Source organism: Erythrolamprus reginae, chromosome 4 (genome assembly GCF_031021105.1).
Source record: "Erythrolamprus reginae isolate rEryReg1 chromosome 4, rEryReg1.hap1, whole genome shotgun sequence".
Taxonomy (NCBI): Eukaryota; Metazoa; Chordata; class Lepidosauria; order Squamata; family Dipsadidae; genus Erythrolamprus; species Erythrolamprus reginae.
The window spans coordinates 44,349,918-44,377,404 of NC_091953.1; the positions used below are offsets into that span (position 1 = coordinate 44,349,918).

The 27,487-nt window shown below is 41.9% G+C and overlaps 1 protein-coding gene across 1 annotated transcript in view; it reads left to right on the forward strand.

The window, feature by feature from the left end:
• The window catches only part of EPHA6 (EPH receptor A6), a 475,355-nt gene that overhangs the window by 179,473 nt on the left and 268,395 nt on the right, over nucleotides 1–27,487 (forward strand). The gene's annotated exons all lie outside the window — the stretch shown is intronic.

The window sequence follows — 27,487 nt, forward strand, 5'->3', positions numbered from 1 at the left end:
GAAGAAGAGATCATTTATTATATATGAAGAGAAGATGAAAAGTTACTAAAATTATTTGTACTTATTGTAATGAAGGAGGAAGCCATTTATTTATATATTTCTTTTCTCTTTCTTTATTATTTTATTATATTTTTATATTTTTAATTATTTTAGCATACTTAATTTCTATTAATTTCTATCTATTCAGTTATAATACTTAATACATTTATTATAAAAATAATTTAAACCAATATAATAGTCAAATTAATATAGTTTTCCCAAGATTCCGTCTCAGAACATGTTTTGGAAACTCCATGGATGGAGAAATGACTGTTATATTAACAGCTGCTGCAGTAATCTAACTTCTTAAACACTTTTGATTTTCTTTTTATTTAAATATTATAGTAGTCCATTGTAATGAATAATATAGTTGGTCATAATCCTCTAAAATTTAGCATTTTAGTAACATTTATAAATGATAATAAACGAAATTCAATGTAATTAGAGTAGTAACTCATCAATATTTTTGTATTGTCTTCACACTGATCTTTTATTTTGCCTGTATTTCTACTCCAAATCCTATTTCAGATTTAGAAACTGTAGGGAAGTGAATTTCAGTAGACAGAGGAGTTGCATAGGCAGAAAACAGTAAGGCGCCCTGAGTAAGGAGAAGGGCGGCATAAAAATCGAATAAATGAATGAATGAATGAATGAATGAATGAATAAATGAATAAATAAATGAATAAGTAAGTAAGTAAACAAACAAACAAACAAACAAACAAATAATTGAGTTTCACATATAGGTTTCAATACCAGATTTTAATCTTTACTAAAATTAGAATAAAAATTATTTTGAGGTTAATAATCTAGTTCATTTGCTATATATGGAGGAGAAAACGGTCCTATTAGAAATGCAGGAACAGCATAAAATGTGCAATGAGGCTGCTGAAATAAACTACCTAAAGAATATTCTTTATAATAGATAGTCAGTGACCTGAAACTTTAGACTGTTGGTTCTTGGCTTGTTGATATGCTAATGTGAAATAATTATTCCAGTGAATTGAAGCTGAAAGTAACATGTATATTCATTAATTCAATATAAGCACTCTCATTGTTAATCACAGTTGGGAGATCTATTTCCAGCAAGCAGATTGAGAACCTCTTGATTGTGCTTTGCCAACCATAACATTCTATCACTTTTAATGTTATATTTAAAAGACCCATATCAGAATTATTTTTTGATAAAGTTTTAAGTATTCCATATTTTAAACACACAAAAAAGGGGAAATTATATCAGGTATCAGTTTCATTCATTCAAAACTGAATGCAATTTAATACACCTTATAAAATACAGAATACAATTTCACTCCAGTCTATTATTTGAGGAATTGTAGTAAATTGCACATTAACTCCGTTTTGTACTCAGAAACATTAATTAAACCTTTAATACACTAAAAATATCTCATCCAGCTTCATAAAGAAAAGACTGTACAGTTTTGAGGTTGTACACAAAAATTAATGGCTTTGTAATTTCTGACAAAAAAAGTCTATATAATATTTTTATGCATAATATATCCATAGATAGATATAACTGTATAGATTTGGCAATAATATAACTGTATAGATTTGGCAATAATATAACTGTATAGATTTGGCAATAATCCATAAACACATTTTTAATATTTTTAGTCAGGATTAGAAATTAGTTATATAATGTTGTGGTTGGCTCTGGCCCAGCTCCTGCCCCAGGGAATGGGGAGGTGGATGCAGTGGAAAATTCAACATGTCACAGGCCTGCGTTATTGCCGACAGAATCAGTTCAGAGTTTAGTTTCCTCGGACGAAGAAGAAGGTGGGAGTGACTTGGCAGAGGAGAGCTTGGCACACAGCCCAGGCAGTCAATCTCCCTTATCTTCCATTGATTCAGATGATGACGTTTTAGACCCACGCAAGAGCAGAATTATGCGTAGAAGAGACCAAGTAAGAACATATTACAGGAAATAAGGGAGGCCACCTGTGTTTGGGTGGAGCTCCAGTAATTAGGGCTGCTGCTATAAATAGCAGCATGTGGGTTTGACCGTTGTGGAAGAATATCTGATCGCAGTTCATCAGGAATAGCGCCGGCGGACTTACCCGCTGGCGCAGTTTGCAGGAGGGTCGGGCCGACACCGGACTCCTGGCGGCCGCCATTTTGGGTCTCGGCCGACGTGGCCTGACTGCTGACGTGTCCGGGCGGGGCTTGCTGGCCCTATTTAAGGGCGCGCGGGCCCGGGCTCGGCCTTTTCGCCCGGACCTCAGCAGTGAGCAGACACCGACCCGTCCTCCCTATTTTTGCAGTGTGCTATTGTGGGTCGCCCTAGGGGGGCGAATGGGAATTTTTTGTGGCTTTGCCTCTTAGCCGGGCCGTTTTTTCGCCCATTCCACACTGGGGAGATGGATGTGCGGTTAGGGGTGCTTGCACCTGTTAGGCTAATTGGCTTACCTTTGGTCATTTGGGTAGGCAGGTTAGGGGCGGAAAACTGGGTGGTGGTTTAGCAACTGCGTGTTCTCCGTTGGGCATCTTTGGGGATGATTGACAGGTTCTCTCCAAGCTTGTGGTGGAAGCGACCTGAGCAGTTGGGGGGAACCTGTCTTTGGGTTCCGCACCTTTAAGTCCCCTGTTAGGGGTTAGCCGGCGGGACCCCCCTCATGCAAGTGCATGGCAGGGTCTCAAGTGAGGGAGGGGTCCCTCACCTGGACTAGCATGGAGCTACGCCCATAAGTTGCCCAGGAAGTTTATCTGACGTCATTTTCCGCCCCGGAAGCAATTGTTTGACCCTGCAGGTCCATTGTTTGGGTCATAGTTGGGTATGTTAAGTTATGCTAATTTAATTGAATAAATTATGCTAATTTATTTTAATAAAAATGACCCAGTCTAAATCCAGCTCTTGTGTCCGTGTCGTTACTCCGTCTCTTCTGCAATCTTGTGTTGCTGGACTTTGTTGCTTTTTCACAACTTTGAAGACAAAGCAGAGCAACGTGTGCATGTGTCTCACTTCGTTGGAAGAATAAGGGGTGTGAAGTTCTTTCACAGCTGCTAGCTAAGTACTTAATGACTGCTTAAGGGAAATTGTACAGGCTACCCGGTTGTTTTGGGACGAATGCTATTTGCAATACAAAAAGAGTGCTTAGTTTATTTTGAATTTTGTGATAAAGAACATTGTTTTGAATTTTCAAACGTGTGTGTGTCTGAAATTTGTATCCTTGAATTTTCGGGAAGCTCCTATCAGAGAGCCCGGCAGAATATATAAATATACCAAATTAGCACTTTGCCTACTGCAGAGGTGGGGATTATGGCCTGTTTTTTTTATCACCTGTGGATTTCAATTCCCAGAATTCCTGAACAAGCATAATGGGTCAGAAATTCTGGGAGTTGAAGTCCACAGGTCATAAAAGAGCCACTCTTAGTCCCCACCCTCAGTCTACTACAAGCTGAAAAAAATGAAGATAGAGTACAAAAGGGCCAGATCTTACGATGGGTAGCAGAGGTGGGTTTCAGCAAGTTCTGATCAGTTCTGGAGAACCAGTAGTGGCATTTTGGAGAAGCCGTAAATATCCCCTCTGACTGGCTATGCCTCTATCTATTCTCTGCCTACCGAGTCCCAGCTGATCTGGAGGAAATGGAGGTTTTGCAATAATCTTTCCCTGGAGTAGAGATGGAATGGAAATTTTACAGTATCCTTCTCCTGCAATGCCCACCAACTCACACCTCAGAACTGGTAGTAAAAAAAAAAAATTAAAACACACCACTGATGGCTAGGCTTCAGGGTTTTACAATTTCATAAAGTTCCCCTGTTGGTTGATATCTGCTGATTAATGTAAACGATAACAGATGTTATCATTATTATCATTATTACCTCAGACAGGTTGGAAGCCATGCTGTTGATTTGTTCATTAATTATTTCTATATAAATGGTTTTGCAGTGAACAATCAAAGTCCTTGAGCATGGCCTTACAATGTATGGTATCACTGTAAATATCACAAACACTATATACAGTTTAATTTGTTCTCAGACATTTTAAGTGTGTGGGTGGGTAGGTGTGGGTGTGTATAAAATTCTCTACGGTGTGCCCATTTTCTGAAGTTCATGCAGTTTTTTCCTCATGGTAATTATTCAAAAGACTTATTTTATTGGAACTTGCATTATTGCAGCACTTCAAGAATTTGAAGTATTCTTTTCAAGCCCAACTAAGCCTAATGCTGTGGCTTTCAATTACTTAGTCCATAGCTTAATGAATCTTTCAACTCATTTTAAGCCTGCTCCTCTGCCACCTGCTCCCAGCTGTGTTACCAGATTTCACTGCACTTCATTGGAATGTTAATAAGGGCAGGAGCCAGGGCCTTTGTTGGGTTCAGAGTGGCGATACAGCTGAAATAATATTTTGCATTATATTGTTTCCATAAAAATTACATTTCGATACAGGAAGATATAGAACTGTGTATAGGCTTTGCTATATATTATTTTAAAAAGTTTTTCCTGTGCTTGCCTATGCAAGCAATTTTGGGGATATTAACAAAATGAAAATATTACCTGCTTAAGCAGCTTTGTTTTGCTGTAATAGTTCTTTCTATATTCAAATTCAAAAGGAGGTCACAATAGTCGGCTACAGTTAGAGTTCACAAATTCTTACATTAAGTTAACCATCTGTATCACAGGTAGCTTTTTTCCCTTCAGTCATCAAGATAAATTTAATTTAGATCGTATTAAGATTAATTTAACTACAAAATCCAAATTGTTATGAGGAATTCATGCAGAAGACCACAAGGTTGCTCAAGTGTGACCTCAAAATTAGATTTGCATGGTTCTTTACTTTGTCTTTGAAAAGAGCAAAAGGCTTTCTATAAGGGTCCCAATGTTAACTCAAGAAGAAATCTCAGATGTTAGCAGAATAGCTTATTACCAAACAGCACAGTTCAATAAAGGAGGCAATGCACTCCTGTATTGAACTTTCAAAACAGTATCTATACATTATATGCATAATAGGTGTCATATTAGAAAAATCATGGATAACATGGTCCATATGGCTGGAATGTGAGAAAACTTTCAGATAGCACTATAGCGTGTCTGAAACAAGTAATTTATGACTGCTTGGTACCGCCACCCTCCTTCCTAGCAAAAAAAAAATCCAAATATATGCTTACTCAGATTGCTCTGTGACATCAAAACCTGCTTTTGATACAGAAAGATGATATTGAAAAACAAAAAACAAACCATTGTACTGCACTGATGGTATAAGAAAAAATTTCTGGACAATAGAAAAAATATGTCACTTACCATATTTTTGGGAGTATAGGATGCACCAGAATATAAGAGCTGGGAACATCATTACTACCTGGAAAGAAAGCAAGTAGAGCAATGTGCAAAAACTCTACAAAGACTTTGAGCTTGGAAAACATTCTTCTTTTCAGAGAGTAATATGAAAGAGCTTGCAAGTGAGTAAGAGCTGGGAACATTGTTAGTACCTGGTTAGGGTTGGAAAGAAACATCTGGAGCAAGTTAGACCAATGGGGGGGAAAACCTGCAAAGACTTAGGCCTTGGAAAACATTCTTTGCAGAGAGTAACAATGAAAGAGCTTGGGTACATTAATAGCACCTGGTTAGGGCTGGAAAGAAATATCTGCAGCAAGTAAGGCAATGAAAAAAACCCTACAAAGACAGGTTTGAAATACTGTACATTCTTGGTAGAAAATAACAATTGAATGAACTTGCAAGACAGTAAGAGCTGGAAATGTTGTTAGCACCTGCTTAGGGCTGGAAAGAACATTTGGAGCATTTGTTTCCTTCATGCAGTTCTGCTTCCATACACGCTCAGGATCTATAATAAGCTTGAAATATAGCTGAGGAGCTGATCAGATATGCTTCAGGCAAGGGAATAAAGGTAAGTATAAACCTGAGGACAGGTGGGAGGGCCCTTTCTCAAGCAGCAGCAGATGGAAAAACTTCCAAACAGTAAAAAATTCAGAAAAAAATCCCAAAAAAGACGGTGGTGCCCAGAACATAAGAACATAAGAACATAAGAAGAGCCATGCTGAATCAGGCCAAAGCCCAGCGAGTCCAGCATTCTCCGTCCCATGTCCAGTCAACGAAGCAGTGGATGTAATGTGCCGGTGTCTGGAGGCTGTTGGGTCTGGATGAGTGTCAACAGACTCAAACTCATAATAAGACTCAAAATAATGATAAGACGGAGTGGCTGTGGGTTTTGCTTCCCAAGGACAATTCCATCTGTATGTCCATCACCCTGGGGGGGATCACTGACCCCCTCAGAGAGAGTCCGCAACTTGGGCGTCCTCCTCGATCCACAGCTCACATTAGAGAAACCAGTTGCGGCCCTATTTGGACTAGGAGTCACTGCTCACAGTCACTCATGCCTTCATCAACTCGAGGCTCGACTACTGTAACGCTCTCTACATGGCTACCTTTGAAAAGTGTTTGGAAACTTCAGATCATGCAGAATGCAGCCGCGATAGCAATCATGGGCTTCCCCAAATATGCCCATATTACACCAACACTCTTCAGTCTGCATTGGTTGCCGATCAGTTACCGGTCACAATTCAAAGTGTTGGTTATGACATATAAAGCCCTTCATGGCATCGGACCAGAATATCTCTGGAACCACCTTCTGCCGCACGAATCCCAGCGACCAGTTAGGTCCCACAGAGTTGGCCTTCTCTGGATCCCATCGACTAAACAATGTCATTTAGCAGGACCTAGGGGAAGAGCCTTCTCTGTGGCGGCCCTGACCCTTTGGAACCAGCTCCCCCCAGAGATCAGAATTGCCCCCACCCTCCTTGCCTTTCGTAAGTTCCTTAAAACCCACCTCTGTCGTCAAGCATGGGGGAATTGAGATAGTCCTTTGCCCCCAGGCCTATACAAGTTATGCATGGTATATCTGTGTGTATGTTTGGTTTTTAATAAGGGTTTCTTAATTATTTTAACATTAGATTTGTCATATGCTGTTTTATTATTGTTGTTAGCCACCCCGAATCTATGGAGAGGAGCGGCATACAAATCTAATAAATAAATAAAATTCTGCGTCACACAGTGGCCCACCAATTATCCATGGGGATCTTGAGCAGAAATAGAAGGCAAGACCCTCCCTTTTCCCTGAGCCCCAACAAATGGTACTCAAGGGAATCCTGACTGTCTCCAGCAACATAGAGGTGGCACATGGACATCTGTTTCAATAACTACCGATACACTTGGCATCCATGAATCTGTCTAATCCTGCCCTAAAGCTATCAAGGCTGACAGCTGTCACGACCTCTTCTGGAAGTGAATTCCATAAACCAACTGGATGAAGAAATATTTCCCTTGATTTATCCTCACTTTCTTATCTATGAGCTTTAGGGAGTGCCCCCTTGTCCCAGTATTGTGTGATAGAGAAAAGAATTTTTCTCTATCCACTTTTTCTATCCCATGCATGATTTTACACATAATTCCAGAGACCGGCACTGACAGAACGAGATCTTCATATATATACTGTATTTCCAGCATTTATTATTTATTCAATGTAATACAGAACTTGCTATATTACTGTTTAAGGTTTTGGTTTCAGCTTTAAGCACAAGTAGTATATGCCATCATAGTTTTAATTTTCATGCCAAGACAGTGGCAGCTGGGAAGCAATATGTAAGATAGATTTGCCTCTTGTATTAAACTGTGAGTGGAGGTGGGGAAGTTCTCAAATTTTTATAATTGTTCCTTGAAATCTGTATTTCCCTTATTCTGGATAAAATTTAATCTTTTTTCCTTACTAGTTTTACATAAACTCTGCTAAATACATCTGGAATTGCACAATGTTCACAAACGTTTCAATACTAAGAGAAGTTTAAATAGCCTCTGTTTAAAAACCTTGTTACTAAAATATCTCAAGCATTCATCAGAATACTAAGCCAGTCTCATTAAAAATGAATTATTCTCATTTTATTGAATTCCTTTGAAATATATAAACCGAACTTATTAGAGTAAACAAGAGAATGAAGAGTAGTGGTTAAAATGATGGCTTTATTATTTTTTAAAAAAAGAAAATGAGTGGATGAATTCCAGTTTTTATTCATGAAGGACTCAAGTCAGTGTTTCACCATATTTTTTCTACTCATCTAAAGACTTCTACTAGGTTCCATATATCTTTTCAAACAAGATTTTGATTTATGTTAAGGATGAAGCTCTTTCAGTTCACAAAAGAAACAGGATCAATAAATATTGTGCCAGAATTATTATTTCATGCTATGGAACTACATGCCTGATATATATTCTTAAATCCAGTTGAAACCCATGGGACTAATTTTGCAGACTCTGAAACTGAAAATTATGGCAACTTGTCATCTGAAAAGAACTTATAGCTGAATAAAAAAAATATTTTGCTTAGAGTGTAATATTTTGTATACAGGTAGTCCTTAACTTACAACAATTCACTTAGTGACCATTCAAAGTTACAATGGTTCATTTAATGACCATTCACAGTTATAACAGCACTGAAAATGTGATTTCTGACTGTTTTTCATAGTTACAAACTGTGATCATATGGTCAAAATGATCTTGTGGTCAAAATTAAGATGCTTGACAATTGATTTATATTTATGACCTTGCTGTGTGCCAAGATCATGTGATTACCTTTTGTGACTTTTTGTGACCTTCTGACAAACAAAGTCAATGGGGAAACCAGGTTCATTTAACAACCAGGTTACTAACTTATCAACTGCAATGATTAGCTTAACAACTGTGGCAAGAAAAGTAGTAAAATGGAGCAAGACTCATTCAACAAACGTCTCACTTAACCACACACATTTTGGGCTCAGTTGTGGCTAAAACAGTGAATAAATACAGAACTTCAGTTATTTATATCATTATGAAAAAACATTTTAAAATTATAAAAACCAAAACAAAAATAACCACCAAGGGGATGATAATAATAATGAAAACATTTCACAAACTCCTCCATTTCCTGAGTTCCCAGTTTTGGTGGCATAACTCATCTTCTGGAGATACTTTCAGAAGCTTAGAATTGATAAAGGCAACTTCACCAGTGGATTAAAAATGCAGCAAACATTTTAGAGTAATTCTGAATGTTTAAAGGTCCATGAATTAAAGACGGTGCACTTCTATTAATTACATCAATGAAATTATATTTTTACTAATATTTTGGAATAGTGATAATTTATTTATTTATTTATTTATTTATTTATTTATTTATTTATTTATTTATTTATTTATTGGATTTGTATGCCGCCCCTCTCCGCAGACTCGGGGCAGCTAACAACAGTAATAAAACAGTATATGACAATAATCCAATACTAAAAACAGTTAAAAACCCATTATATAAAACCCAATCATACATACAGACATACCATGCATAAAATTGTAAAGGCCTAGGGGGAAAGTTGTGCTGGTGTGTGTGTATGTGTCAGTTTAAGCATCAATGAGATCATCAATGAGATAAATTTACAGAACGTATTGCCTGCCTGTCCTCCTGTTATTTTAAACTGTAAGCTCTTTCTCAAAGCGAATTCATTATTTTGTTCACTTATGTAATTTCTAAGCTGGCTTTATTCTAGTTTATAGATAAAATAATAATGTACCATGCTGAGTAACCATTTGAAGGAAGTGCTTTAGCTTGTAAAGAAAACAGAAGTGTGTGTAGGGAATTGTCAAAAAAGATATGTATGGTGGAATACAGCAGGGCAATCAAAGCACTGCCTATACACACATGTAAAAAACTTTAATTGTATGAGTTCTTGGGACTTAATCTTGAGTCCCAAGAAAAGTGATCGGGGTGCTTGGGTGCAACAGAAGAATGCACAGTTGCTGTGGGGAGGTGCTACATAACATGCGAAATAATGGCGGCTGTGGTTTGGTTACCAGCGAGTGGAGACTGACAATACAGAGCATGGTGGGATAGACGGCCTATGGGTTGTCAGTAGTTGTAGCCAGATGGGGGAAACATGTGTTGGTGAGAGTTACTACATGATGCTCCCTGAGATCTCAAATTTTAAAGTGGGGATTACTTGGGGGAGAAAAGCTTTGGGAGTAAACATATTGAAGAGACCTTTGAGACCTGTCAGGTTTCCCATTGATTTTGCTTATGGGAAACTGGCAGAGAAGCTCACAAATGTCAATATCATAACCATTGGACACTATGACCATTGTAAGTTACAATCACAATCACCTAGTGACAGAAATGCTCCAAGTAATGGAACTTCAAGGAACTAGTTGTATTTGAAAATCGAAATTGAAATTGAAATGGTCAACAAATGAGTGGTAATAACCCCAACAGAGTTGGCCTTCTCTGGGTCCCATCGACTAAACAATGTTGTTTGGCAGGCCCCAGGGGAAGAGCCTTCTCTGTGGCGGCTCTGGCCTTTTGGAACCAACTCCCCCCAGAGATTAGAACTTCCCCCATCCTCCCTGTCTTTCGTAAACTACTCAAGACTCACTTATACCGCCAGGCATGGGGGAGTTGAGATATTCCTCCCCCTTAGGCCATTACAATTTATGCATGGTATGTTTGTGTGTATGTTTGGTTTTATAATAAAGGTTTTTAGTTGTTTTAGTATTGGATTGTTACATGCTGTTTTTATCATTGTTGTTAGCCGCCCCGAGTCTACGGAGAGGGGCGGCATACAAATCCAATAAATAAATAAATAAATGAATGAATGAATGAATGAATAAATACTATTTTATAATATTCATTTCAATATTTGTTAGCATTTTACTTAGGGACTATTTTGTTTTATACATTATTCTCTAAAATATAGATATTTTGCTATGCTAAAACAGGGATATCAATTTCCTTGTTATGTGCATCTTTGTATGGAATTTTTCTAACCAGAAAATTGCATTTTAAAATTAACTGAAGACTGACTATATTCCGAAAAATAGTTGTTTTATTAAAATGTGAGTGAATCAAACTTTCATCCCTTTCCTGATATCAACAGAGAGATTATAGTTCTGTGTTTGGTATGTTTTACTTTTTAATTGAAATCTCTTAACCACTGTACATCCAATTATAAAAGTATAGACAGACTTATTACAAAGAGCTAACTCTCTTTAGAAATAATTTTGATTAAAGCAAGAACAAGAAATTATACTTCTTAAAATGTCTTTTTCATATTTAATCAAGATTGTTTCCAAAGTCAAAAGGAATATGATAAATTTTGGAGAGTTCAAAATGCTATGTGGGATATGAGAAAAATTAAGCTTGAAAATAAATATTAATTATTAAAATATTAAAATATTTGTGTTTTCATAATATACAACTCATTATAAGTTCAATCTCTTTTATAGTTTTTTCTTTTACATTTCACTGGATAATTTTTAATCAGTTGGAGAAAGCTTAGTTCATATTTTTTTCAATTTGCTGGTGTATGCCCAATAAATATTTTCAGTTGCCAGATTTAAATTCCACAGTGATATCATTACTGTACTTAGGACAGTAAAATCACATTTCAGCAGTAGAATTTCCTGCAGGAAATAGGGCAGCTAGATTATGCTACGATGATCTATCTATCTGAAGATGAATTCAGGTTCTTGTAACTTCATGGACAAATCTAAATAGGTTTCCTGGGCTTTCCTTCTTTCATTTTTAAGTCTATTTGTTTGTTTGTTTGTCTGTCTGTCTGTCTGTCTGTCTGTTTGTATGTTTGTATGTTAGCTTAGACAAGATTGGCTAGAGGTACCCAATTAATCCATTACCTAAATCAGGTCACCATGGTGCATCTCCATCAGGTCTCACATTCAATAGAGTTGTGTTGTATGGCAAATAGAATCATTTCAGTAAATGCATACATAGAATTATTATAGAAATTTCAAAGAAAAAAGATGAGAACATCTTACTTTTACCCCAAACATACCTTGCCTGAATATATCCCAAAATGAAGAGTAACTGTATTTATTGATGATTATTTCTTAACTTAGGAGAAAATATTTGGTATAACCATGGATTAGATTTTGTTTAAAAAATAAATATAACAAAATGACAATCACCATGATAGCCTTAGAAATGAAACAGAAGATACAGTAAATTTAATACAATTCTTAATCCATTTAACCTCTGAAAATCATTTAAAAGATGGTTTAATATGTCTACTACTTTAATTAAAGTACAGTATGTCTTTTTGCTATAAATTTGAGTTTGACACTTCAGTGATGTGAGCAATTGTAGTAAGTAAAGATGTTCAGAGTCTTGTCCTAGAAGAATAAGGTTAATCTGCTTTGAGGACAAAATGAATGTTCTGTCTCCAAACTTTAACTATTTTAAGTTATAGTGTACCTGAATTCTTTTTTTAAAAAAGCCTTTCCCTTTGGTATTTACTGTAGGTTCATAGTTAATAGAATTTTAATTTTAAAAAATTCAAATAAAACCATAATAGTTACATTTTAAAAACAGTATGTGCTAAGCAATGTTGTCTAAAAAGTTTGCATGGTGGCATGTAAGGGCAGCGCCGGACTTACCCGGCAGGCAGGCTTTGCTGGAGGGACCGGGAGACACGGTCCCTCATGGCGGCCGCCATTTTGGATCCCGGGCGAAGTCTCGCGATGCGAGACTTCGCTCGGGAAATCAGGGCCTGATTGGCCATGGCCCTGATTGGTCCGGGCGGGGCCTGCTTGCCCTATATAAGGGCGAGCAGGCCCGAGGCTCTTCCTTTTCGCCCGGTACCGAGCTACTGAGCAGACACTCGATCGTTCTGCTCCGGCGGCCATTTTGTGTGGCGACCTCGTGCGAGGCGCCATTTTGAGGCCTGTGGTGGGGCGGAAAGCCTTTTCTCAGCATTAGCGGAGCCAGCATCGGCTGGGCTCCGCTCCGGTTTGGAGCCTCATTGTCCTTTGTAGTAGGGAGGGGGGTGCTGCCTTCTGGTGGCCTCGCGGGCCCGCGGGGGTCGCTGGGGGGATTGTAGGCCTGGGATAAAGGCCTAGTATCGGGCCTTGTTGCCCATTGGAAGGGGGGATTGGCTTCCTGGGAGGGTTTTGCACTACTGAGGCCTGCTGTTAGGGCAGGCCTTGTTCAGGAGGTGCAGGGCCCGTTTGGGGAGGGCTTGGTCCCGCCCTATTCCTTCTTGTGTAAAAAATAGATTTTAGTGGTATGGCCCCTAAAAAGCGGCCAGCTAAGGCCCTCCCGGCCCAATCTGTGGTGCGGCCTAGGAGGGCTGCTAGGCCGTCTGCCCGGGCTCGGGCGGCGGCAGAGGGGCCCCCGGGGGGGATCCCGGTTGGGGGGGTGGTAGGGTTTATGCCCACAGTCCCTCAACCCGAGGTGTCCCCTTCTCTCTCCTGGGCCAGGGTCCTGGAGCGGCTCGACGAGTTGGAGAGGTGGCGGTCGGGGGCAGGCCCGGAGGGGCTTTCCTCGGCTGCCACCGCAGCTTGGGGCGCAGACCCCGAAGAGGAGTCGGCCCCAGCTGGGCAAGTGGCCCACGAAGTACAGAGGGCGGGCACCGGACAGGCGGGCAGCACCGGGCAGACGGGCCATGCTGGACAGATGGCCCAGCCTGGGCAATGGTCATCGTTCCAGGGCCCAACCAGGATGGGCCCACCGTGGATGGCTTCTACCCCTTACGGGGCAGGTGAGGTTGCACCACATGCAGGCACATCTCCGCTCCTGCCCATCCAGGGTCCCGGGTTCATCCCGCCAGCTTTGGGGGGTGGCACCAGGTTCACGGGGGCTGCTGCAGGCACCTGTGGTCAGGTCTGGTCCCCGCCAGCTCCGCCAGTGGGGGCGCTGGGGGTACCTGTCCCACCTGCGGCGGGGGTGGGGGGTTGGATTCCTCCTCCACCGGCCATTATGCCACCGGTCCCATTCATGTATCCACCGGGGCTTGGGGTGCTGGGCTCGGGGGCCACCACGGTGTGGGACCCGTTCGCCAGCATCAAGCCTGGGGCCATCCCTTGCGGGTTGCCCGCCACGCCTTTAGGGTACCATCTGCACCCGTCAGTTAAGGAGGCAATCTGGCGGGGGGAGTACGTTGATTTGTTCTCCATCTTGAACAGGGAGGTCCCTAAACAGGATAAGGAGGTGGTCCCGGGGGAGAAGGTAAAAAAGACAAAGGTCACGAAATGCTTCAGCTCGTGGCTGTATGCCTTTCTGACCTTTGCGTCGGTGGTCATTCAGAGGCAGCCGGGGAGGGCCGCTGCCTTGCTGAAGTACATCGACCTTATAGCGAGGGCCCATTTCGAATATGGGGGCACCATATGGAGGCATTATGACAAGGGCTTCCGTATGCGTATTGCCCATGACCCCTACTTGCCCTGGGATATGGTGGTTCCGGACCTGTGGTTCCAGGCCACACATATGTCGGGGAAGGAGGGCTGTGATAGGACCGATAGCGGTCACTTTATGGAGGAAGAGCCGGCTACGCCCGCGCCGGCCAAGGCCGTGGCGGGGGTAGTCGGTAAAGGGGCCACTCTCGTGTGTCACGAATTTGCGGCGAAGGGGGCGTGTTTTCGCCCCTTTTGCCGGTTTCGTCACGCCTGCGGAAGTTGTGGGGGAAACCATTCCGCAGCCGTGTGCCCCCGCCCCAAGAAGGGGATTGAAAAGAAAGGCTCGGGTCCCCCAAAGCCTCCCCCACCTGCTGGGGGAAAAGGGGCCCAGCCCAATTAATTTAGTGGTGCTTGAGGGTTGGTTGGGCGACTACCACCCTCGCTCGAGAGCAGCCGCTCTCTTGCTAGGTTTTTCAGAGGGATTTAGGATCCCTTATCAGGGTGTTAGGAAGGCCTTCATGTCTGACAACCTTAGGTCGGTTGTTGGTCATGAGGACATTGTTAGGGAGAAGATTGGGAAGGAGGTTGCCGAGGGCAGGGTCCTTGGGCCCTTCTCGGAGCCGCCCTTCCCGAATCTTCGGGTGTCTCCCTTAGGTGTGGTCCCCAAAAAGGCGAGTGGTGAATTTAGGTTGATTCACCATTTGTCTTTTCCAAAAGGGGAGTCAGTGAATGATTTCATTCCTGACGAGTTGTGTTCGGTCCGGTATGCGTCCTTTGATGCAGCCGTGACCATGGTTAGGAAGTGTGGGGTGGGAGCCCTTATGGGTAAATGCGACATTAAGTCGGCATTCCGGCTCCTCCCCATACACCCAGACGACTTTGAGCTGTTGGGCTTCCATTTCGAGGGGGGCTATTACGTGGACAGAGCTTTGCCCATGGGGTGCTCTGTCTCGTGCTCTCTTTTTGAGAGTTTTAGCACCTTCTTGGAGTGGGCGCTCAGGAGGCAAAGTGGTCTGGGCACGGTCGTTCACTACCTTGATGATTTCCTGTTGGCGGGGCCTGCGCATTCGGAGCAATGTTTTGCTTTGATGCGGGACTTCGAAGCCCTTTGTGCTCAATTAGGGGTGCCTCTAGCCTCTGAGAAGACCGAAGGCCCCGCCACCAGGATTACCTTCCTGGGTATTGAATTGGACTCGGAGGAGCAATCTTCTAGATTGCCCCTAGAGAAGTTGGTTAAGATTAAGCGGAAGCTTGATGAGGTCCTGGGCTGCCGGAAGGTGACCCTACGGCAGCTCCAGGAATTGGCAGGCATTCTTAATTTTGCCTGTCGGGTAGTTGTTCCTGGAAGGGCTTTTTCCAGGAGGTTGTATGATGCGATGAAGGGGCTCTGTTTGCCCCATCATCGTACCCGCCTTTGCGCTGGGGTCAGGGCTGACCTCGGCGTGTGGCGGGACTTTTTGGTCAGGTTTAACGGTTTGTCTTTCTGGAGGCACGAGCTTCTCTTGGAAGCTGAGTTGCAGCTCTGCTCTGATGCTGCGGGGACTTGTGGTTTCGGGGTAGTGTTAGGTGACCAGTGGTGCTGGTCGGCATGGCCTCCGGAATGGAGTGCCTCTTCGTTGGTTAAGGACCTGACGTTCTTGGAGCTCTTCCCCTTAATAGTGGCCTTAGAGCTTTGGGGGGAGCAGTTTAGGGACAAGACCGTGCACTTTTGGTGTGACAACCTAGCGGTTGTCCATGTGGTGAATGCCCTGTCCTCGAAGAGCGACAGGGTCATGCGGCTTGTCCGCCATTTTGTGCACAGGTCCTTGTCTCTAAACGCATTGTTTTTGGCTAAGCATGTCCCCGGGTTAGATAACGGGGTTGCTGATGCCTTGTCCCGGGGTCAGTTGTCCAGGTTTCGGACCCTGGCCCCGTGGGCCCGAGAATTGCCAGAAGCGTTCCCCAGCCACCTCTGGAGTCTGGGAGGGATCCAGAGTGGTGGAGAGGCGAGGCATCCCGGGCAATCCCCTTGTCTGTAACGCCCGGCACCCTTGGGGCATACCAGCGTGCGGGTAAGGAGTTTGGGGATTTCAGGCAGGGTAGGGGTTACCAGCTTAGCTGGCCCGTCCCTGTATAGCGCCTGGCCGGGTTCTGCGTCCAGCTTGGCAGCGTGGCCTGTCAGTTAGGACGGTCCGGTCCTGGTTAGCCGGCCCCGCCTTTCTGTCCGAGGCGGGGGGTTTGTTGCTTGTTTCGGGTGACTTTGCATCCGGCAGGTGCTGGAGGGCTGTATGGGGAGCGAGCGGGGGCCCCTGGTGACACTCGTCAGGCTCTGACGGTGGAGCAGCTGTTTTTAATCAACGTGGTTTTTGGCAGTCTGTGTTCCTCATTGTAAGAGGCCCGTCTTTTTTGGTGCAGCGTCTGGTGTCATGTTTGGGGCCCTTGGGGTCAGCGAGGCCTGGCCTCATCTCAGGCTGGCAATTCGCTCCGTGCCTTCCAGCACGCTGATCTGGCCGTCAAACAAGGGGGGGGGTCCCTTGTGGTAAGGCGATCAAAGTCAGATCAGCTACGCAGAGGGGTTACCATCTACCTTAGTGCGGCCGCCGCCCAATCGGTGTGTACGGTGGCCGCCCTACAGCTTTGGTGTTTGCGGTGGGGATCAGGTCTGGGGTACCCGTCTAGGCACTGGGACGGTACCCCTTCTGACCCGTTTATACTTTTGTGCGTTAGTACCCAGGGCAAAGGCCCAGGTGGGCACGGATCCCGCCGGTTATGGAACGCGTCGTTCCGTATCGGCGCCGCCTAGCACGGCACTTTCCGGTTTCCCGGCCCACAGGATTCGGGTGATCGGCCGCTGGCGGTCAGCGGCATATTTGGGTTATGCTAGGCCCGCTGAGGATCCTAGGCAGGGCTTAGGCTAGGTGACCTCTCTGCGTGGGTTTCCTCTTGCGGGTCCCCGGGCTGACGTGACACCGACGGCGCTGCTGTGTGGCCACAGCATAATTGCTGGGCTGGCCGCCTGGCGGCCAGGAGCGCTGTCGGGACCCAGCCGTCCCTGGGGCGGTGGGTCAGGGTTGCCTGGATGGGCCGGAGAGGTATTCGGTGGGAGGGTCTCCTACCGGTGTGGCTGGGCGGTCAGCATTTTGTGGCTGCGCCCGGCAATATGGGGGGGCGGCTCCTGGAGTCGTTCCCAAGTGGGTTTGGGTGGGCAGTGTCCTGTGGCCGCACCCAGGTGGCTGGTATTGCACTTAGGTGGCAATGACCTGTCCATACTGGGAGGCCTGGCGCTGATCATCCAGGCACGCGAAGACCTGTGAAGGCTTCGTGAGGTCTGGCCCACCACGCAAGTGGTGTGGTCAGATCTATTACCTAGGCTTGTTTGGAGGGACGCCTCTCCCCTTAGGGCCATTCACCGGGCTAGGCGACGGGTGAATAGGGCTATGGGTAAAACATTTAGGGAATTGGGTGGAGTGGTAATACCTCATCCCCTTATATCAATAGATAAGCCATGGCTCTACCGTGCTGATGGCGTTCACCTGTCTGACCAGGGGAACGCCATCTTCTTACAGGACCTGCAGCGGTCTCTGCGTGAGCTGGCGCAGCTAGAGGGGGGAGTCGGGGGGCCAAGATAGAGATCTGACCCCCGCTCCTGTGGCAGGTTAGGGGCGGAAAATTGGGTGGTTTAGCAACCGCGCGTTCTCCCTTGGGCATCTTTGGGGATGATTGACAGGTTCTCCGCAAGCTCATGGAGGGAGTTTCTGCCTGAGCAGCTGGGGGGAACCTGTCTTTGGGTCCTACACCTTTAATTCCCCGATTCGGGTTAGCCGGTGGGACCCCCCTCATGCACAGCATGGCAGAAAAGGTCACAGGTGACGGCCTGGCCCTCACCTGGACCTTGCATCGAGATACGCCCATGAGTTGCCCAGGAATGTTTGCTGGCATACGTCATTTCCGCCCCGGAAGTATTTGTTTGACCCTGAAGGTCCAGTTCCGGGTCATAGTTGTTTATGCTAATTTATGCAAAAGTATTTGAATAAATTATGCAAATTTATGTTAATAAAAATGACCCAATTTTAAATCCAGCTCTGGTGTCCGTGTCGTTACTCCGTCTCTCCAGCAAGGGCAGCGCCGGACTTACCCGGCAGGCAGGCTTTGCTGGAGGGACCGGGAGACACGGTCCCTCATGGCGGCCGCCATTTTGGATCCCGGGCGAAGTCTCGCGATGCGAGACTTCGCTCGGGAAATCAGGGCCTGATTGGCCATGGCCCTGATTGGTCCGGGCGGGGCCTGCTTGCCCTATATAAGGGCGAGCAGGCCCGAGGCTCTTCCTTTTCGCCCGGTACCGAGCTACTGAGCAGACACCCGCCCGCCCTCCACTATTTTGCAGTGTGCTTCGGGGTCGCCCTTAGGGGGCCGAATGGGAATTTTTTGCAGTTCTGCCTCTTAGCTGAGCTGTTTTTTCGCCCATTCCACACTGGGGTGATGGATGTGCGGTTAGGGGGTGCTTGCATTAATTAGGTTAATTGGCTTACCTTTGGTCATTTGGGTAGGCAGGTTAGGGGCGGAAAATTGGGTGGTTTAGCAACCGCGCGTTCTCCCTTGGGCATCTTTGGGGATGATTGACAGGTTCTCCGCAAGCTCATGGAGGGAGTTTCTGCCTGAGCAGCTGGGGGGAACCTGTCTTTGGGTCCTACACCTTTAATTCCCCGATTTGGGTTAGCCGGTGGGACCCCCCTCATGCACAGCATGGCAGAAAAGGTCACAGGTGACGGCCTGGCCCTCACCTGGACCTTGCATCGAGATACGCCCATGAGTTGCCCAGGAATGTTTGCTGGCATACGTCATTTCCGCCCCGGAAGTATTTGTTTGACCCTGCAGGTCCAGTTCCGGGTCATAGTTGTTTATGCTAATTTATGCAAAAGTATTTGAATAAATTATGCAAATTTATGTTAATAAAAATGACCCAATTTTAAATCCAGCTCTGGTGTCCGTGTCGTTACTCCGTCTCTCCAGCAATTTTATTACTGAGCATGGCTCAAAAACTCTTCAAAGGCTGTTTCTTGCCTTTAAGATGTCAATGCTGTTACCAGAAGCCTAAATATGAATAATCTTTTTCATATAATTGTGAAATTGGTAAATCTTACCAATTTCCCTGATCATTCATCACAATCTCACTAGAGCTCATAATTAAGGTGTCAGAATGGAAGAAGAAAAAAATTCTCTTTGGCTTTTTTTAACTTTCTGACATCTCTATCACTGTGAATATTGGGACGTTGTGTACAATGTTCCTGACATCAGTAAAACATTTAGAAAAGTTTGTTTCTTCATTTGTTCTGTTTTGATTTAGGGAAAGACAATTTTCTTTTTTGAGGAATTGTCAATTCTTACACAGATATACCTAGTTTCTACTTGTGGAAGTTTCTACTTGTGTTTCTAACGGAGTTAGAGGACACATACTATATCAGTGATGATGAACCTTTTTTCCTTGGGTGCCAAAAGAGCATGCCCGCTTACTATTGCACATGCACATCCATAATTCAATGCCTGGGGAAGGCGAAAACAGCTTCCCTCACCCCCGGAGGCCCTCTGGAGGATGGAAATGGCCTAATTCCCAACTTCTGGTGGGCCCAGTAGGTAAAAATACCCTCCCTCATCCCCCCTGGACACTCTCTGGAAGCCAGAAGTGCTCTCCCAGAGCTTCTGTGCAAGCCAAAAATCAGCTGGCTGGCATACAGATGCATGTTGGAGCTGAGCTAGGACAACAGTTCATGTGCCAGCAGATATGTCTCCATGTGCCACCTATGGCACCCATGCCATAGGTTCACCATCACTATACTATATGTTATATTTCTCAAATGCAGTACCCAATCTTGATCAACAATTTCGGCTTGATGAATTTTGTTTAGTCACCATAAAATCAAGCAATATTCAATATATCACATTAAAATAAATGTTACATATTTCAATTTCTACATTACATAAATTCCTGAAAATAATGTTGTATTTTATTTTTATGTTTATATAAAAATATAGCTAATTTGTTTTTGTGAAATTAAGCCAGAGGAGCCTTCAGAACTTGGTTAGTGCAGAACTTAACACATAGCTGACAGTTGTTTCCATACTTATCAGAAGAATTTCTTAAACAAGCCAAGGTTCCAAATTGCTGAACAGATAAACTACTTTTGAAATTAATCAGTGGTTGGCTTCTTTGGCAGTGAGGGATGCATGCCAGAACTGATTGATTAATGAAAACTGTTTTCAGTAGCTGGGATTGAGTATATGTCACCATTTCTATATAAATGATTGAAATGAGGATGACAGCATTGGCTTGTTTGTAAAAGTTTGTAAAAGTTACCAGTATACATCAAAATTTATCAAGCTTCTGACATTTATTCTAATTACATGCAATTGGGAATATTATGCTTGTGCATATAATTCATAGGACAAATAATAAAGATAAAATTAAAATGTAGATGCTCTTATCTTTAAAGCTATTTTTGAATTTATAAAATAAAAGTTTTGACATTGTCTCTTTTTCTTTTCTTTTCATTACAATTTTCCTGTGCAAAATTAGGAGACAAAATACAGTAATACTTTGTCTTATGAACTTAATTGGTTCCGTAAGTAGGTTCGTAAGGCGAAAAGTTCGTAAGACGAAACATTGTTTCCCATAGGAAACAATGTAAAAGCGATTAATGCGTGCAAAAAAAAAATCGCAAAATGGCGCTTCGCTGGGCGGCGGCGCCTGGCTGTCACCTTTTAAAACAGCCAGGGGGCTTCTCGGCGTTCTCCCGAACCCGAACTTTTTGGGTTCAGGTTCGGGAGGCCGCTGAGAAGCGCTGCCGCCCAGCTGTCACCTTCTGAAACAGCTGGGGGGCTTCTCGGCATTCTCCCAAACGCCAAACCCGGAAGTTTGGGTTCGGGTTCAGGTTCCGGAGGCCGCCAAGAAGCGCCCGTCTGTTTCAGAAGGTTACAGCCGGGCGGCACCACTCAGCGGAGTGCCATTTTTGCGATTGGCGGCAGCATTTTCGGCCGATCTGGAGGCTGGAAAGGAGGTGGGGAATCCCAATAGGGAATTCCATGGGCGGAGCTTTGACGTCATGAAGACGTCTGGATTAACGTTTGTTAATCATTGCTAGGGGCAACTTAGGAAAATACATTTGAGTTCAACCTGTCATTTGCTTACCCAACTAGACAGAATATTTCCAAACTAAAATTATAATCTTCCAATTACAGCATATATCCTGAGAGATTCTAGGGTATGGCTATCCGGAACCTCTTCTTCTTATGCCATCCAGCTCAGCACTGCAGTCTCTTAATCTGGGTGTCTATCTGGGAAGCTGTATTGCAATAATAATTCCCCAGTGCTTCTAGAGAAGCACATTCCATCACAATCTTGCATGGAAATGCAAAAATATTGAACTCTTACCATTGTGAGCTTATTTTGAAAATAATTAGAGCCTTGGCAAGTTCTTTGTTCTAATCATAGTAGGAATTCAATTACTTTTCCAGCACTGAGATCAGTTAAATATATCTGATCATTATTGGACAGAAAATTAAATTTGATATTTTCTCTCATGAGAAATTAACATTGGTGAAATTCTTATTTAAAAAGGCTGGTAATATCTTTTTAACATGAACTAAGAAAGAAATTATCATCCTCATATTCAGCTGTTGCACAATGGTATTTCTAAAACTTTCCAGATTTTATAAAAGGAATATAATTTACCTGCAATGACTGAATTGAACATAAGTACTTTGCCCCCTCAATAGCTCCAGTGTTGTTGAATGTGTTGGAGAAAGGCTTGATTGAACCTAAACTAACAATGTATTTTTAACAAAAATTAACAAAAAAGTATTCCCCATATTTGGACAGTTTGGAATAGACATACAGTATCTATATGCATAATCCAATCTTACTGGTTTTAAAAACTTAGAAATTTTGTTGTATGTCACAGATCAAATAAATTTTCAGGAACCTTTGTACATGCATTATGAGTGTGACAAATTATGCCTTAGTTATTAGATATTTGTTTCTATGGAGAATCAAGTACTTCAGAGTTATTTTAGACATACTGTTATTTGTTTGTTAAATTATATCTCAGAAATCTGTTATTCAATCTGTGATAAACTTTGGATATAAGGAACTTGGACTGTGCATAAAACTTATATATTGTTGAAAAATATTAGTTTTCCTCAACTGATAAACATTAGCCTTTGATTTAACTTTTTAACAAAAGAGAAGCAATAGGATTCTATATTAATTAATTGTTTAGAAACTGAATCCTTTGTTGAACAAAAATGAAAATATATGCTTTTAATTGATTTATGCATGAGTTTAGATGGGAATGATGTTTTAGGTGGGGGTTTTTTTTTCATTTCATTTAACAGAAAAATGTTTTAAAAATTCTCCCCCATTCCCCATTTTATATTGTATGCTTTTCTATATTTTATAGTGCTTTTTTACCTTTTTCTTTAGTATTGACTGTATGGATTTTTTTCTAGATAATATAACAGATAGGGTTTTTAATATAAAGTAATGCAGTTATAATTTTATATTGCTATTTGGCTTGTTTATAAAATTACAGATTTTAAAAAATGTATTTTTAATGGTACATTTTGATGTTGTTTTTCTTAAAAAAATATTGATTTATTGTTTTTACTTGTGATCTGCCTTAGACAAATAGAACCACCCTTAGTCTTTTGTTAACAGAGGGGCATTGTTCCAAAGATAGTTGTTTTTAAAAAGTGATATAACAGCACTTTTCATACATCTGGCAGGTCAGCAATTGTTTTATACTATTTCATAGAATAAGTGAAACCTTCATTTCACTTTGAATCTTTTTCATTGTTATATTTTCAATAGTACAAAAGTGCATATATCTTGCAAACTTCATGCCTTAAAATATTTTTTTTTTAAAAAAAGGCGAGAAGATGAAGGAAGGAAGGAAGGAAGGAAGGAAGGAAGGAAGGAAGGAAGGAGGAAAGAAAAAGAAATGGTTAATTTGTCCTCTTACAATTTTTTTTCTCATTGTCAGTTTGACTATTTGTATTTTTAATATGACTAGCCAAGAACTGAATTTTAATAATAATAAATATCATGTGTATTACTAGCCATAGTCAATAATAGTCATCATTATTAATACATAACTTACTGGTCAATAATTATAGTTTGGATCCCAAGATTCTGCAAACTTTTGCTTTCTAAATTACACACACATATCCTAATTATCTTTTAGCATTGTTAACAATTTTATTTATTCATAGAAGCATCTCCATTTTCATAGCACATCTTCAGCAGAGCATATTCTTAATTGCAAACTGCAGTCTTTTTTCTGAGAAAATGATAGTATTCCAGGGGACAGGTGCCAAAACATGGAGGGCATGCTTTCTATGGTCCATCAGATGGCATTCATTAATAAACAGCAGAATTTTATTTATTCATAGATCTTATGAGCTGGCTGAAATTATCAGAGAAAGATGGTCTGTTAGATAACCAAGCTACATAACTAAGGGCCATGTTTTAAAATACAGTTATATCAAGAAAATGTTTAAGGAAGGAACAAAATTTCTAATATAGAGGATGATGATGGGATTCAATAATCAAAGATAAAAATAAGCCTATGTTCTGCAGGATACTATAAAACTCCCATTGCTATTCTGATTCTGTAATAATCAGAGAGATGTGACCGGGAAGTCTATAAGCAGTAATAAGGATGTATTATTTAAACAACTTTGTTGTAACCAACTTATAATGTTTCTAAACTGATCCCAGAAGTGATAATTATCTGCTTTAAAACAACAACTACGCCACAAATAGGTTCAAATTCTGAAGCCCAACTAATTTTGCAGCTGTGCTCCTTAAATTTTCTATATTCTGAGAAAAGCAATAACAAGCAGGTGCACAAAACGATTTATTTTCACACTTCTGGATCACATGTGTAGGCAATTCTTTTGTTTTATTCCATAGCAATTTGCACAATGTTTTCTTGTAATTGGAATTCATTAAAAAAATATAGCATTGTTTTCCTTGTCTTATTTTGAACTTGGGAGCATTACTGAGATTACTCATGAACAATTGTAATTTAGATTTTCAAAACTCTAATTGGATTAAGGCAAACACTGATCCATGTACACAAACACCACACAAGTGTTAAAAATGGGGTAGGGGTGGTTTTTTTTTTAACAAAATTGTATTGCCTCCCTACAATCTTTGACTCCTAGCTATGCCTTTCATTTGGCTTAATCTCAGTTTACTTTCTACTACCTATCTTCTTTTTACTACTACCATCAAAATCTAGAGTGAAGAGACTTCCGGTTATATGGCCAACAATTAACACATCCAGAGAATCTCTCTGAAGTATCATTTTTCCAATTTAACAACAGAAGGAATAGGCTTCCCCTTTGTTTTTATTACTTCCTGGGTTAGGGAGAGTCCTAGAATCATCCCATAAGATCCTCTATACAGCAACAGTTTTAAAGTTATCTCAGGAGCCATACTTCAAAGCAGCTGGGGAGCCAGAGTTGGGCATCATCCTGCAATCACTTCGTTGTTGGACAAAACAGCCATTTTGGAATTTCTTTTTAAAATGGAAAGTTATGCCTTTCATTTCTTAACCTATTTATGAAACTATTATCTTTATTAACTAAGAGACCCTCTTTAGTCACAGACTTTTACTCCTTTTTGAAGCTCTGCATCATTTTTGAGAATTTGTATCATTAAACGAAAAGGACAAAGTTGTTGGAGGCAAGCTAAAATAAGAAAGTGTGATGTATCATTTCTTTTTAATTTTAATTTTAATGAAGAAACAAAAATTTAAAAATTATGGTTTTATTTTACTACCGGGTTTCCCCCAAAATAATTATATTTTGGGAGGTTTCAAAATAAGCATTAGGGCATATTGTCAGGGAAACACAAGGTCAGGATGATCAGCCTGGCTGGGTACCCCACCTCCCTGTACATGCACAATAGTCAGCAAGCATATGGGGACTGATGGTATCCAGCAGCAGCCACAGCCCACCAATCTCTTTGTTGGTGCACTCTGGGGCTGGGCAGCCTGTGCAGCACAGGTGAGTTGATTTCCTGTTCAAGCAGGAGGTGGAAGCAGAAGCATGGATGGAGGAAGGTGTTCCAGACATGCAATGCAGGCCACAGGAAAGCCGAAAGGTGGTGGGTCAGAGTGGGGGACCAGCCACAGGAGACTTATCTGTGCACGGTGACACTGGCAGCAGGCAGGGCAAAAAGCAGGCAACCCCAAAGCACCATGTGGGCTGCAGGCAAGCCAAGACATCCCCTTCCTCTCAGCTTTCCCACTGCCCCTGTGGCATGTTCAGATTTGCATGTCTCTCTCACCTCTGCATCCACCTGCTGCTTAGACAGGTAGTCAATTCATCTGCACTGCATAGGCTACAGCTACTGCCACACACCATCGGCCTGTGCACACTCACCTTCTGCTATGATGGCTATGCCTACAGTCCTTTACTAGGGCTTATTTTGGGGTAGGAATTAAATTAGGAGCATACTAAGAAATCTGGCTAGGGTTATTTTCAGGATAGGTCTTATTTTTGGAAAGAAACTGTATTTTTAAAATAATCTGCACCTTCGATTTCTTTGTTATGGATAGTTGAAATTCTCTGATTTTTATAAACTCTGGGCAGAATAAATAAACAAGAATTTGGACCACTAGAGAGAACTACTGTACAAAGATGCTTACATTCTGAGCTAAAGTCTGTTATTAGAGATGTCTTTGAAAGTTCTTTACAGAGAATCCCCCATGTTATAAATTGATTATGTATTAAAGGTACAAATGAGATATTAAAAAGTAAGATACACAATTAGGAAAAGAAAACTATCAGCTGTCAAACCACTGAGACAATTCCGCAAATATCAGACAATGAAAATAAATTTAATTTTTGAATATAAAATCTGACACCAGTTTATTATTATGATCACGGGTGGGCAGCAGGTAGGATGGGATAGAATGCAGTTCCACCAGCGGAAATGAAAATGCGTGCACAGCCCTAGCTGATCAGCGGCAGTCACTTTCTGAATTACCAGTCTCGCCTCGGCTCTCCTTTTTCCCCCTGCTGCTTCTGCTGCACCTGTGCTCCTTGCTTTTTTCCTCTTTCCTCCTTCCTGGCCTTGGATGAGCTTTCCTCTCTCCTGCCCGGCTCCCCTCAAGACTCACACAGCCACCTTCCACCTGAGGTGCAAGCAGAAGGAGTGGGTGGAAGCAGCGCTGGCAGCATTTATGCTTCTGGCAGCAGCTATTCACCTAGCTACCCAGCCTGAGGTGGGAGGGGCGACCCAGGAAGGAGAGCACAGGAAATGCGAACCAAATTGTCACCCCCAGCGAGTGACACTGGTAAGGTTGTAAGTCGAGGACTTAACAGTTCACTTGAACGATGATGATTGTTCAAGCCACTCCCATCTGGTCACATGGCTGGCAAGCCACTTCTACCCAGTCACATGACCATTAAACTACACCCACAAAATAAGCCACACCCCCAGTGTGGCAGGGAAAAAATTGGCTGCCCATTACTGATTATGATGATGGTTTCAATGCAAATGAAACAAGATTTTACACTCACAACTTTTAAGAAGTAAACACACAACTTTTAAGAAGTCAAGTTTGGCATTTTCTTCATGAAAACTAACAAGGTTGAGAATCCTTTGAGAAAAAAAGGATTTGGTAAATATCTCAGAGAAAAAGATTGTATGTTATAAGGAAGAACTTCAAGGTAATCTACAACTGTTAACATAACAACTTTGGGACTGTTGTTATGGATATTAACAAGGTTAAGAATTTCTTAAAGAAAAGAAACATTTTTGAAAAGACATTCATGAAATGAAAAAGATTTTATTCTATGAAGACAAGCTGAAGTGAATGACTTAAAATTTAGTAAGTTAATTAGAGTTAGGATCATTTTTTTATAAGTCTGATATACATGTTGAAAGAACATTTTAATATAGTTTTGTATTTATAACATGAGTTTGTAAATATATATTTGCTATCTTGTATAATGTTTGAATAATTCCCAAAGTTTGTAAAATATTATTTATCAAATTTGAAAATATGAATGGTTATAATATCTAAAGAGAATAAAACTTCTATTCCATGACAATAAATTTGAGGGAAATATTTAAAGGCAATGAGCTAACTGAATTTTTGTTGGTGTGATATATACAATTGAAAGAAAGATTTCGTGTAGTTCTAGGTTTCATGTAGTTTTAGTTTTTTTCCCTTTTATATATAATGTTTGAGTAATTTTTAAATTCTGTAAAATATCATTTAGTGTGAACTT